This window comes from Neofelis nebulosa, chromosome 3 (genome assembly GCF_028018385.1).
Source record: "Neofelis nebulosa isolate mNeoNeb1 chromosome 3, mNeoNeb1.pri, whole genome shotgun sequence".
NCBI lineage: Eukaryota > Metazoa > Chordata > Mammalia > Carnivora > Felidae > Neofelis > Neofelis nebulosa.
The window spans coordinates 103,629,829-103,645,032 of NC_080784.1; positions in this window are offsets into that span (position 1 = coordinate 103,629,829).

Sequence of the window (15,204 nt, forward strand, 5' to 3'; positions counted from 1 at the left end):
ATCCATTGCTACATCATTCATAAAAATAAAAAAAATTAACAACCTAAAGATGTTCAATTCTAGAAGACTAGTTGAAAAATTATGGAACATCCATAGAGTTGCAAAAAGAAATGTGGTAGCTACAAATGCACTGGTAGGAGATGATCTGCTATGTATATTATAAAAAAGATGAAGAGCATGGGGTGGCTCAGTCGGTTAAGCATCCAACTCTTGATTTCAGCTCAGGTCATGATCTCATGGTTCCTGCGTTACAGCCCCACGGGGGCTTTGAGCCTACAGCATAGAGACTGCTTAGGATTCTCTCTCTCCCTTTCTCTCTGTCCCTCCCCCTTCCTCCCTCCCTCTCTCTCTGAAAATAAACTTAAAAAAGGTGAATAGCAAAAAATATGTATGTACCTATGAAAAGTAATAAGTAAACAGCCCCAAAGCTGTAAATTATCTTATAAACACACTGCTCAAAGACAATTGGACAAGAGTTAAAATTTCTAGTCAATGGCACATAGTGGGACGTAACATTTATATGCACATATGTATATGTATTTTATATATATATATATGTTACTTTTAGTAACAGTTATATGCATGTATGTATATAACATATGCATATATGTGTGTATATATATATATATATATATATATATATATGTTACTTTTAGGCATAGGTTATATATGGAAAAATGCTGAAGAAACTGGTATAGACTATAATTGGAAAAGGAAAGGATAATTAACTGGGTATCCTGGCCCAGGATGAGTTTGTAGAAAGATTTCTATTTTACTGTGTATTTTTTATAATATCTGAATTTTGTAATGTGTACATGTGTTACCTACTCTAAAGTAAAATAAAATATTTTAGGGGTACCTGGGTGGCTCAATTGGGTAAGTATCTGACTCTTGACTTCGACTCAGGTCATGATCCCAGGGTCATGGGATTGAGCTCAGCACACTGAACATGCAATCCATTTAAAATTTTGTCTCGCCTTCTACCCCCTCCCCTGCTTGCACATTCTCTCTCTAAAAATAAAAAAAATCACTAAAATTTAAAAACTTAAAAAAAAGTTAATGAAATATAACTACCATTTTCTTTGGCTTTCCTACCAATTTTTACTTTCTTCCTCTAAACCCAAGATGAATTTACATTTGTTATATTTATTAGTTTGCTAAGACTGCCATAACAAAATTTCCCAGACTGGTGGTTTAACCAACAGAAATTTGCCTTCTAACAATTCTGGAGACTGGAAGTCTGAGATCAAGGTATCAGCAGGGTTAGTGTCTTCTGAGACTTCTCCCCCTGGCTTACGGAGAGCTGCCTTCTTGCTGTGTCCTCACATGTTCCTTTCTCTGTGCAAGCATGTGCCTGATGGCTCTCAGAGTGTCAAGGACACCAGTCACATTGTATCAGGGCCCACCCTAAGCTCACTGTAACTTAATTACCTCTATAAAGTCTGAATCTCCAAATATAGTCACATTCTGAGGTACTGGGGGGGTAGGGGGTGGGGTAAGGCTTCAACATATGAATTTTGAGGGGACACACTTCAGCCCATAACATTTGAAAAACATGATCTTTTCCTAGAACTAGCCTCTTTTTCATTCTTCTACAGTTCTTTAAACTATACATTCCACATATCTTACTCTGGCTGCCCTTATTTTGTATTTCATTATCTTGTTCATTTATTCTTATTATTCTTTTTAAAACAGCATGAAGTTTCAAAATTTTGTTATCATTTGATCTTGTCTGTGTTCCAGAAAAGTCTGAAAGGTGGAGATTTTTTCCCTCATCTCTTACTATTGATCATACCCTCTCTTGGCTTGTGCTAGCCTAAGTGACAGCATCTTATCTCTCTAATAAACTCTTACTGCTTTTGTAGCTACAGTCTTTCTGCAATTCATTAATCATTTATCACTATATCTCAGTTCATCAGGTCATAATGTGAAAAAATTATTTCAAAGTCTCCTCTATTTTGATTTTTCATGTCTCTATTTTTTCCAATTCACTTAAGTCAAGAAATATTTAATATCTATATACCAGACACTGGACTAAGCCCTGGATGTACATACATAATCAAGGCATACATGGCCCCTGCCCTTGAGGAACTTACAGTCAGTGATAACGATCCAGAATAAACCGAAAGCTAAATCCTAATGTATAATTGCCTTCTAAAAATTCCTGGTTATATTTTTCTTCCTCTAACCCATATTAAGTTCAAATTCTTTTCATTGTATGTGATAGAAAACTGACATAAGTTGGCCTAAGTAAAGGTAATGTACTGGCCTTTAGGGCATCTGGGTGGTGTCCAACTTCAGCTCAGGTCATGATCTCCCAGTTCATGAGTTCAAGCCCTGCATGGGGCTTGCTGCTGTCAGTGCAGAGCCCGCCTCAGATCATCTGTCCCCGTCTCTCTCTGTCCCTCCTCCATTCCCGCTGTCTCTCTCTCTGTCTCTCAAAGATAAATAAAACATTCAAAAAAAAAAAAAAAAAAAGGTAATGTACTGGCCCTCATAAACTTTAAACACCAGAATTAAATGGCTTCAGGCCAGGCATGAAGGTCCAAGCGGTATGTATCTCCAGGACCAGTTTGGCTATATCTCTCAGAAAGGCCATTCACTATGTTAGCTTCAATCTCATGTTTCCGAGGGTAGTAAAACAATGGCAGAGCCCCTGGTCCTATACCCTCTCCATTTTTTTATACTGCCAGAAAGAACAAGAGCTTTTTTCTCCAGAAATCTCAGCCAAAGTCTCCTTGTGTCTCATTTACTATACTTGCTGTTCTTGGGTCCCATGCTTACCCCTAAAGGCAATGGGGACTGCAGTGGTATTGACCAGCATTGGCCATACACTCCACCCCAAAATCAGAGCTACTGAAGTAGCTACGTCAAGCTACTATAACCTCATCAATTAAGATACATCACAAAACACAGCGAGAAGACAGCCAACCACAAACCATGAAGCAGACCCTCAACAGATACTGGAACTGCCAGTCTTGATCCTGGACTTGTCAGCTTCCAGAACTGTGAGAAATAAATGTTTGATGGTTAACCCACCCTTGAACTTACAAAAAGACCTATCACAGTGTTCCCAGAGTTTTCCAGCTTCTCAGTTTCTAAATAACTTTTTGCCCTACTGCTAGATTGTGAATTTCCTCAGGAATGTCTCCCATCCCATTCAGGCCTAGCATTGTGTCAAGCATAAGGTAAACATTCAATAAATGGTTATTCAATAAACGAAGGAAGGAATAGTTTAAGATAACAGAATATCTGTATAAAAACAAACATATCAGAGTATTTAAAAATCAATAAATATTGCACCCTTCATTTAAATGTGAAATACTGCACACATGTATCAGAATTTCTACTTACTGAACAATACTTTAAAACTAAAATTACTGGGGCGCCTGGGTGGTGCAGTCGGTTAAGCGTCCGACTTCAGCCAGGTCACGATCTCACGGTCCGTGAGTTCGAGCCCCGCGTCAGGCTCTGGGCTGATGGCTCGGAGCCTGGAGCCTGTTTCCGATTCTGTGTCTCCCTCTCTCTCTGACCCTCCCCCATTCATGCTCTGTCTCTCTCTGTCCCAAAAATAAATAAAAAACGTTGAAAAAAATAAATAAATAAAATAAAATAAAATTACTATTACCTAGAGCTTCTGGCTGTTGACTATACTTCTCAATTTGAAATACGATGCAATAGGGGCACCATGCAATAGGGGCACCAGGGTGGCTCAGTCCGTTGAGCGCTGACTTCAGCTCAGATCATGATCTCATGGCTCATGAGTTCAAGCCCCATGTTGGGCTCTGTGCTGACAGCTCAGAGCCTGGAGCCTGTTTCAGATTCTGTGTCTCCCTCTCTCTGCCCCTCCTATGCTCGTGCTCTGTCTCTCTCTCTCTCTCAAAAATAAATAAACATTAAAAAAAAAATTTTAAATATAATGCAATAATCCAACAGCTCTTATGTTTGAAGGACTGTACATTCTCTACTAACACTACATGTTCAAATTTGCTGAGTGACATCATCATCATAATTGCTATAGTTAATACATATTGAGCACTTAGCATGTCCCAATATATTTTTCCTAATCTCTTTAGACATAATAATTCATTTGTTTCTTGCAAAAAAAATATGGCAGTCTAAAATCTGTATACAATAGAGATGAAAGCAGATGTCTTACAAATAAACATGTGACTAGGAGCTAGTGTTTCCTTTTAATATATATTAATTTGTTCCAAATTAAATCTTTCCCTTTTTAAAAAAAATTTTAATGCTTATTTTTGAGAGAGAGACAGACAGAGCGTGAGTGGGGGAGGGACAGAGAGAAAAGAAGACACAGAATCCAAAGCAGGCTCCAGTCTCTGAACTGTCAGCAAAGAGCCCCAAGTGGGGCTTGAACTCACAAACTGTGAGATCATGACCTGAGCTGAAGTTAGACGCTTAACTGACTGAGCCACCCAGGTGCCCCAAAATTAAATCTTTCCTAATCTAAAAAGGTATAGTGTAAAAAGCAATGCAAATAAGACAGCCAAGTTCAGTACTACATCAGTCATTTTTTGCTACATGTATAAAACACGTATACATTATTTACTAACTTCTAGAATACATGCAAATTTTATTGATGGGCTCTGAAATACACATTTTAATTGCTTGAATAAATTTATATATATTTCTGTATACAATTTGAATTTTTTCCACAAGTTTCTAATACCATAAATTTTGAAACCAGGTGATTAGAAATATTGCTCTAATATGGTTTTATGGCTATTTTTTCCACAAGTAATACCATTTAAAAAAATACATGAGAAATGGACTTTATTGAAGAGTATTTTTTTGCCTCTGATGGTAGGTCCAAATTCAAAGCCCAAATATATTTTAATCAGGTAAAAAATGGTATTATACTATACTTAAATAAATTTATTGAAAGAAACAAATCCTCCAGTAAAAAAAGTATCCTGTGGATTCTCCCAGAGGATGTGTCTATAATACAGAAAAAGAGGGAAATGTAGAGAGAAAATATATTTAAAACATGGCTTGTCTAAAGAAAAAGAGAGAGTGAAGCAAACCATAATAGAGATTTAACTATAGAGAACAAACTGAGGATTGCTGGAGGGGTGGGGGTAGGAGGGGTGCATGAAATGGGTGATGGGCATTAAATAGGGCACTTGTTGAGATGAGCACTGGGTGTTGTATGTAAGTGATGAATCACTAAATTCTACTCCTGAATCTAATATTACACTATATGTTAATTAACTAGAATTTAAATAAAACCTTTAAACATTAAAAAAAATTAAAAAATTAAAAAGCAAGGTAAAACTAACACCTAAATATGCCTTGGTTTTAGCTGTTGAAAACTGGTTGAGTCAAGGAGTTTTCATATGAAGTCTTAAGTAGAAAATGTTGTACTGATACAGTCAGATTTATTAAGAAATCCAAAGTGCTGACATTGCATCAGCACTTATGAGAATAAAGATGGAAACAGAAGTGTCCATTTTTGCAGAGACATTCGAACCTACTGGTAGCAATAAAACTCAAAGCCAGAAAGAGACACTATTTTCAACGCAAACCGGAATAATTACCACTTTTATTTCCTTGAAATGCTTTTTCTTCCCTATCAGTGTTATTTCCTTCTTACCTGAACAAAGCAACTTTCAGACAGTTTCAAAAAGTAGCCACCTGTATCCAATGAAAGAGAAGCAGAACTGAAAATTATCTGCCTGAAAACATTATTTTACAGAAATATGGTATATACTATATTCATTCTAAAAACCATTTGTACATATCCAAATCAAATAGGCCAACAAAAAATAGTGCTATTGACTGAGGAAAAGAGTTATGGAAGTATGAATTACTGTATTTCCTGAGTATCTTCTTGTAGACAAGGAAACAGAGGGTATATGTTTCCTGCCCACCATTTAACATATGACAGCAATAAAATGTGGTCATCAGAAGTATTGAATTCTACAATTGCTTTTTTGGGGGGTGTTGCATCCACACGACTCCTGAAACAGAATGCTACGGGCACCAGTGACAGTCACAACAAAGTTTATTGCAATGAGAGGCAAGGCCGACCAATCGGGACTGACAGTCTTGACCAGAGTGCAGCCTCGAACAGCCGGAGTACAGAGTTTTTATAGCCGACCACATCATCTTATCATCACCTGGGAACAGAACAAAGAAATAGTTCCCAGATGGGGGTGGAAACAGTTCAGACCTTCTGCGGTTAAGCCGCAACCAGCAACCAGTCGACCTCCTTGACCCTGCCTCTGGCCCACTTTTTCAAAGTTCTCAGCATGCCCTTGTCCCAATCCAATCAAACACCAATCCAGTTGATTTCCCTTGAACTTTTTTGTTCCCTTGATTGATAGGACAAGGCTGTTATCTCTTAACCTACAGTGTCAAAACAAAGCTGTTATTTCCCAAGGCTACAGGTTAGCCCTACACTACAATTTAACCCTTACAGGGGGGAGGCATCTTCAATTGACACATACATTCTGTACATTTAAGGAGTAAAAATTATAGATACATTTATATATTGTAGCATGATTACCACCATAGCTTTAGCTAACATCTCTATCATGTCATACAACTTCTTTTTTGTAGTTAGAACTTTTAAGATCTATTTTGTAAGTATATAATACAATATCATTGACTATAATCACTATGCTGTACATTAGATCTCCAGAACTTATTTAACTATTGGTTGCACATGATTAATTGTTGCAACATGCTCCTCAACTACTAATATACAAATAACTACGATATTTGGAATTGGATCTGTTACCTACATACATTTATTGAATCAATGTTTATTAAGCCATTACTGAAGTTTTGTTTAATAATTATAGCTCTATTATAAGTTCTGGTTATACAGTGCTGCACAAAATCATTTGCCTTCAGGCAAATTACATCCTAGAAGTGGAGACAGACCACATCCAAGTAAACAAATAAATTAGTTTCAGATAGTGTATACAAGATGTGAGAACAAATAAGGAAATAATTAAGGGAATGTGGTAGAAAATGACTGGATTTAACTTCAAATGGGGTGAGCACAGCGAACTAAGCAAACAAAAACTTACAGGTTACTGTATCAACGTCAGTTTTCTGGTTTTAATAGTGTAATATGGTTATGTCAGATGTTGTCAATGGGGAAGTTAGATAAGAGGTACACAGAACTCTCTGTACTGGTTGCAACTTCTTGCTAGTCAAATTATTTCAATATAAAAAGTTTAAAAGTAATACATAATTTACACATTGTTCTAACATGGACTAAAGAAAGAAAGAGGGGACAAGTGAGAGTATTGGACACTTAAAGAGCTGATCATGAAAGATAGCTCTGAGGTGATTTTGAGCAGAAATCAGAAAGATGAGTACAATCTGTTGAGGAGAGGCTAGCATTTCAGATGGAATTCCTACAGTTTCCAAAGAGGCCCCAAGGCAAGAGAAAGTTGGCATGCAAAAGGAATTGATAGAAGATACACTTGGCTGGAGGCACAGTAAACAGGGGAGAGACTGGGACAGGAGAATGAAGTTGTTGGAGCAGGAGAAGCGCTTGGGTGTTTTGTACTAACTAGATTTCATTCCTTCATTTTTAAACCTCAAATCTAGCATATGTTGTTGTTTTTTCTAAGCTAAAACAAATACCTTGACCAACACTACATTGTCTAAATTACTCATGTATGATCATGCATACCAGAGCTCCATATACTTTAACATACATACGAATTACCTGGGGATCTTTTTAAAGTACAGATTCTCATTCAAGGTATGAGGTGGGATCTGAGATTCTGCATATTCAACAAAATGCCAGATGATATTGCTGCTGCTGTTTCATGCAACAAACTTGAATATCCAGGTTGTAGTCTGTGATAGGAGTTTGGGATTTATGCTAAATTCAATGGGAAGCCATTAAAGAACTTTAAAAAGAGATAACCCAATTTGCTTCACACTGTACTTCAATCTCCATAAGGCTCATTATTTAATTGGTTCAGGCTATTTTCTCTCTTCTGGCAGTTTAGTAAGAGAGCTGTTTCAAAGGTTTAGGATTTCTTCTACGCATGCTCTTTGGGGCTTAACTCCAGTTAGTGAACTAGGTCAGGTCAGCTAGGTCCAGATCAGTGGCCTTCAAATGTTCTTGCTCATGTGTTCCTAAAAGATTTTATAAGCAATATACCCCAACATACATTAATATCTTAAATTTTTCATATTAGCTTAGGATGCAATTATCTAGACTATTACAAATATTGATATTTGTAAAATAACATTTTAATAACACTTTTTAAAATTTATTTAATGGGACCTAAATACTACAGGCATTTATATCCACTATCATTCACTTAAAAATGATAATAGACAAATTTTTCTTTAATAATTGCAAATTGCATGGTAACTTTTTTTCTTTCTGAATTTGCAATTTCATCATATTTCCCCTGAAGACTGTTACCTAATATAATATACATTGAATATTTTAAACTTTTTTTTATGAAGCACTTCTCTTATCTGCAACAAAATATATAAATATAAATTTAATTTCTAAAATTTTATGTGGCCATAAAGTTTTAATAGTTACTTTTCTCCCCTCTTAATTCTTCCCATTGAATTATAACTGTATTAGTGAAAGTCAATTAACCAAAATAGTTATTTTATAAACTTTGATAATGATTATTATATAATAAGTAAAATGTACTGGAAATGTATCTCTTTTGTGGAAAAAAATGTGTTCTTTTTTTCCCAATTAGTTGATGTATGGATGAATCTTATTGATTGCTTGAAGGAGGCCTGACTATTCCTATTTGTTCATGTGTGTTGATGTAGGTTCTGAGAAACCTTGTTGATATAAACAGATAGGGATGAAAGGAATCTTATTACATCAATATCTCTTAATTCTTTTAATTCCCTTAGAGTTACATGCCAAAAATCACGTTATGATCTAATGTCAAAAATTACTTATTTGATTAGGTCCTTATGATGAGGGACCAAGCACTAGCTAGCAGTCCCCCCACCCCCACCCCACACACACTGTGGGATATATATGAAATTCCTCCGGCACTCCTGGCTGCCCAAGAACAAAGGAAAGGACAGAAAACAAATGGTTTAACTGATAGAGTCTCCATCAGTTTACACATATCTTAGTAATATTACAAGAAAAAGGCAATCTTATCAATAGCCCAGTCTCCAGGAACTCCCTACTATCTTAATGAGAATGCTTTGCTAGAGGGAAAAACAACTTTAGTTGGACAATAGAGGCATCAGTTAATATGTAAATCCTCTTTAGCATACGGAAATCCCTTTAAGAAACTTCCTCCTGACTTTACTTCCCCCAATTCCACAATATATAAGCAGTCACTTTTCACAACACCAGTGCAGCTCTTTCTGCTGTCCCCATGCTTTAATAAAATCACCTTTTTGCATCAAAGATGTCTTCAAGAATTCTTTCTTGGCTGTTGGGTCTGAATCCCTACCACCATTCCAAAACCCCATCACTTATAATACTAAGAATTGGAAACCTGTCAGAAATCTCTTGTTGTAAAATGACTTATTACTTAATCATTAGTCATTTTTATTCCAAAAGAAATTTACCAAAACTAATCAAATGATATTAACTATATATTTTTTCACTTAAAACCACCCATTATAGTCATTAAGAAATTAAAATATTCCTAATTTCAGCATATTTTCCATACAGTATGTTTGATAAAATGTTTTATCATTTCATAAATATGCTTTATCAAAACGTTAGAGCTGCAGATTAAGCTTGTTTATAAAAAAAGGACTGACTTTATTTGGGACAGTGGAGAATTCTGTGCTTAAGGCTGTTATTGAAAACAACTGAGATCTTGGTGCAGAACAATTAAGAGAAGGCTGTTTGTTCTCATACAAAACTGCACAGCAGCCAGAAGTTCAATGGAAAGAACCAGGAAAAGAGGCAGTCAAGAAAGCCTTTTCTAGATCATAGCCATCTCTGGGGTCAGAAAGATGTGTACGGATGCTAGGCTGTACCTACTCAAGAGCAATCAAAGCAAAACATGGAACAGACGTGAAATCATTCTCGAAGTTGCACACAGCTTGTTAACACAGAACTGACACAGGTGCTGGAATTATCAGACACTAGATTTTAAATAACTATGATTAATATTTCAAGGACTCTAATGGAAACAGTAGACAACATTAAAGAACACATGGGTAGTATAAGCAGAGAGGTGAGAACTTTAAGAAAGAATCAAAAGAACCCCCAAGACACTGTAACAGAAATGAAGAATGCCTTTCATAGATTCATCAGAAAAGTGCAGGTAACCAAAGAAAGAATCAATGAGTTTAGATATGTAAATACAGGGGCTCCTGGGTGACTCAGTCAGTTAAGCATCAGACTCAATTTCGACTCAGGTCCTGATCTCTCCCTTATGAGATCAAGTCCCAAGTAGAGCCCTGCATCAGGCCCTGCATGAGGCTTCAGCCTGGGCATAGAGCCTGCTTAAGATTCTCTCTCTCCTTCTCCCTCTGCCCCTTTCCTGCTTGCACGTGTGTATGTGTGTGTGTGTGTATGCACACGTTCTCTCTCCCTCTCTCTCTCACACACACAAAAAAGATATGTAAATACAACCTTCCCAAACTGAAATGCAAAAAGAAAAAAGAATGAAAACAAATAGAAAAAACATCCAAGAACTGTGGAACAATTTCAAAAAGTATAAAATATGTACATTTGGAATATAAGAAGAAAGAAGGGATAGAAATATTTGAAGTAATAATGGATGAGAATTTCTCAAAATTAATAACAGACACCAAAATACAGACACAGGAACTTCAGGCAACACCAAGCAGGACAAATACCAAAAAAACAAAACAAAACAAAACAAACAAACAAACAAAAAAACCAAACAAACAAAAAGCAAAAACCATATGGTCATGCCATATTCAAACTACAGAAAACCAAACACGAAAAGAAAAGCTTGAGAAAGTGAGAGGGTTAAAAAACACATTGTCTTCAGAGGGAAAAAAGGAAAGAATTACAACATACCTTTCATCAGAAATCACATAAATAAGAAAAGAGTGGAGTGAAATATTTAAAATGTTTAAAGAAAAACCCTACCAACCTGGGTTTCTATACACAAGAGAAATTAACTTTGGAAGTAAAAGAAAGACTGTTTCAAAAAAATAAAAATAGGGAATTCATTGCTAGCACACCTGCTTTATAAGAAATATTAAAAGAAGTTCTTCAGAGAAAAGGAAAATGATATAGGCTAGAAATAGTTACAGAAATAGATATAGAAACTTGGATTTAAGTAAAGATAGAACACCAGAGAAGAAAGAAGGTAAATTATTATATTAATTTTATTCTTAATCTAAAAGATAACTTTGTTTAAATAAGAATAGCAACAATATGTTGGGTGATTATAGCACATGGATAAATAAGTGAAAACAATGACAGTAATATCATAAAGAATGGGAGGGAGACATTAGAAATACTGTTATAAGGTATCTGCACTATGTGTGAAGTGATACAGTGTTATTTGAAGATGGACTTAGAATAGTTTAAAATATGTATTGAAATTTTTGAGTAACCACTAAAATATTTCTAAGTATAATTGATATGATAAGAGAGGAGATAAAATGGAAGTATATAAAATGCTCAGTTGAAAACAGAGAAGACCAAAAATGATGAGGAAAAATAAAAAGAAAACAACAAATGCAATGAATATTAAGAAGTAGGAAGGAAATAATAAAGATTAGAGTGAAAATAAATAAAATAGAGACAAAAAAAAAAAAGGAAAAGTCAATGAAACCAAGAACTGGTTCTATGAAAAGATAAATAAAATTAATAAACCTTTAGCCAGACACATGAAGAAAAAAGAGAGAAGACACAAGTAAATAAAATCAGAAATGAGAGAGAAATAACAATTGATACCACAGAAATTAAAAAAAAAAGATTATGAGAATACTATGAAAAATTATATGCCAACAAATTGGGCAACCTAGAAGAAATGGATAAATTCCTAAAAACATATAGTCTTCCAAAACCTAATCAGTAACAAATGGAAAATTTGAAAAGACCTATCACCAGTAACAAAATTGAATCAGAAGTCATAAAACTCCCAACAAACAAAAGTCTAGCACCAGATGACTTCACACATGAATTCTACCAAACATTTAAAGAAGAGTTAATACCTATTCTTTTCAAACTATTCCAAAAAAAATAGAAAAGGAAGAAAAACTTCCAAATTCATTCTATGAGGCCAGCATTACCCTGTTATCAAAGCCAGAAAAAAAAAAAAAAAAAAAAAAAAAAACTACCAAAAAAAAAAAAAAAAGGACAGAAAACTGTAGGCCACTATTCTCAATTAACATAGTTGCAAAAATCCTCAACAAATTATTAGCAAAATTATTAGCAACAATAGATTAAAGGGATTATTCACCATAATCAAGTGGGATTTATTCCAGAGATGCAAGTGTGGTTCAATATTTGCAAATCAATGGATGTGATAAATTACATTAAGAAGAAGGATAAAAAACATATAATCATCCCAATAGATGCAGAAAAGACATTTGACAAAAACATTCTCTCATGATAAAAACTCACCAAAAAGTGGGATTAGAAAGAATATACCTCATCATACATAATAAGGGCCATATAGGAAAAATCCACAGTTAACATCATACTTAATGGTGAAAAACTAAAAGCTTTTCCTCTAAGACCAGGAACAATACATTCTCACCACTTTTATTCAACATATTACTGGAAGTCCTAGCCACAGCAATCAGACAAGAAAAATAAATAAATGGCATACAGTTCAACACTGCGACATAGGAAGACCTTGAACTCATCTCCTCCACAGAACACACTAAATTACACTTATTTATAGAACAATTCCTCCTGAAGAAGAACAGAGGACTGACTGAACAGTCAGTTGCTTCTGAGCAACCAAAGAAAGAGTGAACAGCAAAAGAGAACAGCAAGAGAGATAGAGACATGGTAAAAAGGAAGTCCCTAACCCTGACACTGTGAACAACAATGGAAGGGAGATAGTACTGAGGGACAGTACTGGGAACAGATTCTTCTGTCCTCAGGCACCGAAAAAAAATCCCTGCAATTTAAAAGAGCAACTAGTGGGGCGCTTCGGTGCCCAGGTCAGTTAAGTGTCTGACTCTTGGTTTCAGCTCAAGTCATGATCTCATGGTTCATGGGTTCAAGCTCCAGGTGCTGGTAGTGTGGAGCCTGCTTGAGATCCTCTTTCTTTCCCTCTCTCTCTGCCCTCCCCTGCTCACACTCTCTCTCTCTAAAAATAAATAAACTTATTTTATAAATAAATAAATAAATAAATAAGCAAACAAACAAACAAACCAGGAAGCAAGCGAGCAACTAGCATATAAAAGAGAAAACATTAGGACTCTTCCAAATGGTAGAGGAGCTGCAGGAACACTCTCTAGGTCAGAAGGACTGGAGAAGCATGGTTTATGTTTCCACTCCACCTTAAATGCTTAGACCAGAGCAAGGTCCAGATACCATAACTGATGGATCTGGTCATCACAGCAAGCTTGCAACCTCAGCAAGCCCACAGTCTGCAAGGTCACACCAGGCCTAGTTGTGCTGGGACACAGGAAAAATAAAGTTGTGGTTTAAAAGAACTAAGGAACCAAGAGAACAATCTCTCCCCCTCCACCTTAAAAGCCCAGACTAGAAAAGGGTCCACAGTGAGCTTGTGATCTCAGAAAGCAGAAAGAGAAAACACCCCCATTTACAGTTGCACCAAACAAACAAACAAACAACAAATAATAACCTCAACCAAAGAGGTGAAAGACCTGTACTCCAAAACTATAAAACATTGATGAAAGAAATTGAAGATGACATAAACAAATGAAAAGATATTTCATGCTCATAGATTAGAAGAATTAATATTGTTAAAATATCCATATTACCTGAAGCAATCCACAGTTTCAATGCAATTTCTATCAAAATACCAACAGCAATTTCACAGAACTAGAACAAATAATACTAAAATTTTGTAGGGAACCACAAAAGACCCCAAATAGCCAAAGCAATTTGAGACAGAAAACAAAGTTGGAGGTACCGCATCCTAGATTTTGAGATACACTACAAAGTTGTAGTAATCACAGCAGTATAGTACTGGCACAAAAATAGACACATAGATCAATGGAACAGAATAGAGAACCCAGAGATTTATGATTAATCAATTAATTATGTCAGTTAATCTATAACAAAGGAGGCAAGGATATACAATGGGGAAAAGACAGTCTCTTCAAGAAATGGTACTGGGAAAACTGGACAGCTACATGTAAAAGAATAAAACTGGACCACTTTCTAATGCCAGACACAAAAATAAACTCAAAATAGATCAAAGACCTAAATATAAGACATAAAACCATAAAAATCCTAGAAGAGAACATAGGCAGTAATCTCCTGGACATTGGCCTTAGCAACATATTTATGGATATGTCTTCTCAGGCAAAGGAAACAAAAACAAATCTAAACTATTAGGACTACACCAAAATAAAAAGATTTTGCACAGCAAATGAAAACATCAACAAAATGAAAAAACAACCTACTGAATCAGAGAAGATATTTGCCAATATTAAATCAAATAAGGGATTAACATCCAAAACATATAAAGAATTTGTACAACTCAACACCAAAAAAATAAATAATTTGATTAAAAAATGGGCAGAGGACCTGAATAGACATTTTTTTTCAAAGAAGACATACATATGTCCAACAGACACGTTAAAAAAAAGATGCTCAACGTTACTAATTATCAGGAAAATGCAAATAAAAATCACAATGAGATATCACCTCACACAAGTCAGAATGCTTAGTATCAAATAGGCAAAAAATAACATGTGTTGATGAGAATGTGGAGGAAAGGAAACCTCAAACACTGCTAGTGGGAACGCAAATTGGTGCAGCCACTGTGGAAAACAGTATGGAGTTTCCTCAAAAAATTAAAAATAAAAATACCATATAATTCAGCAATTCCACTACTGTGTATTTACCCCCAAAAAACTAAAATACTAATTCAAAAAGATATGTGTGCCGCTATGTTTATAGCAGCATTATTTACAATAGCTAAGATATGTAAGCAACCCAAGTTGCTTGGGGTCAATAGACGAGTGGATATAGAAGATGTGAGATATGGGATGGATATATATTACTCAGCCATAAAAAAAGAATGAAATCTTGCAATTTGCAACAATATGGATGGACCTAGAGGGTAT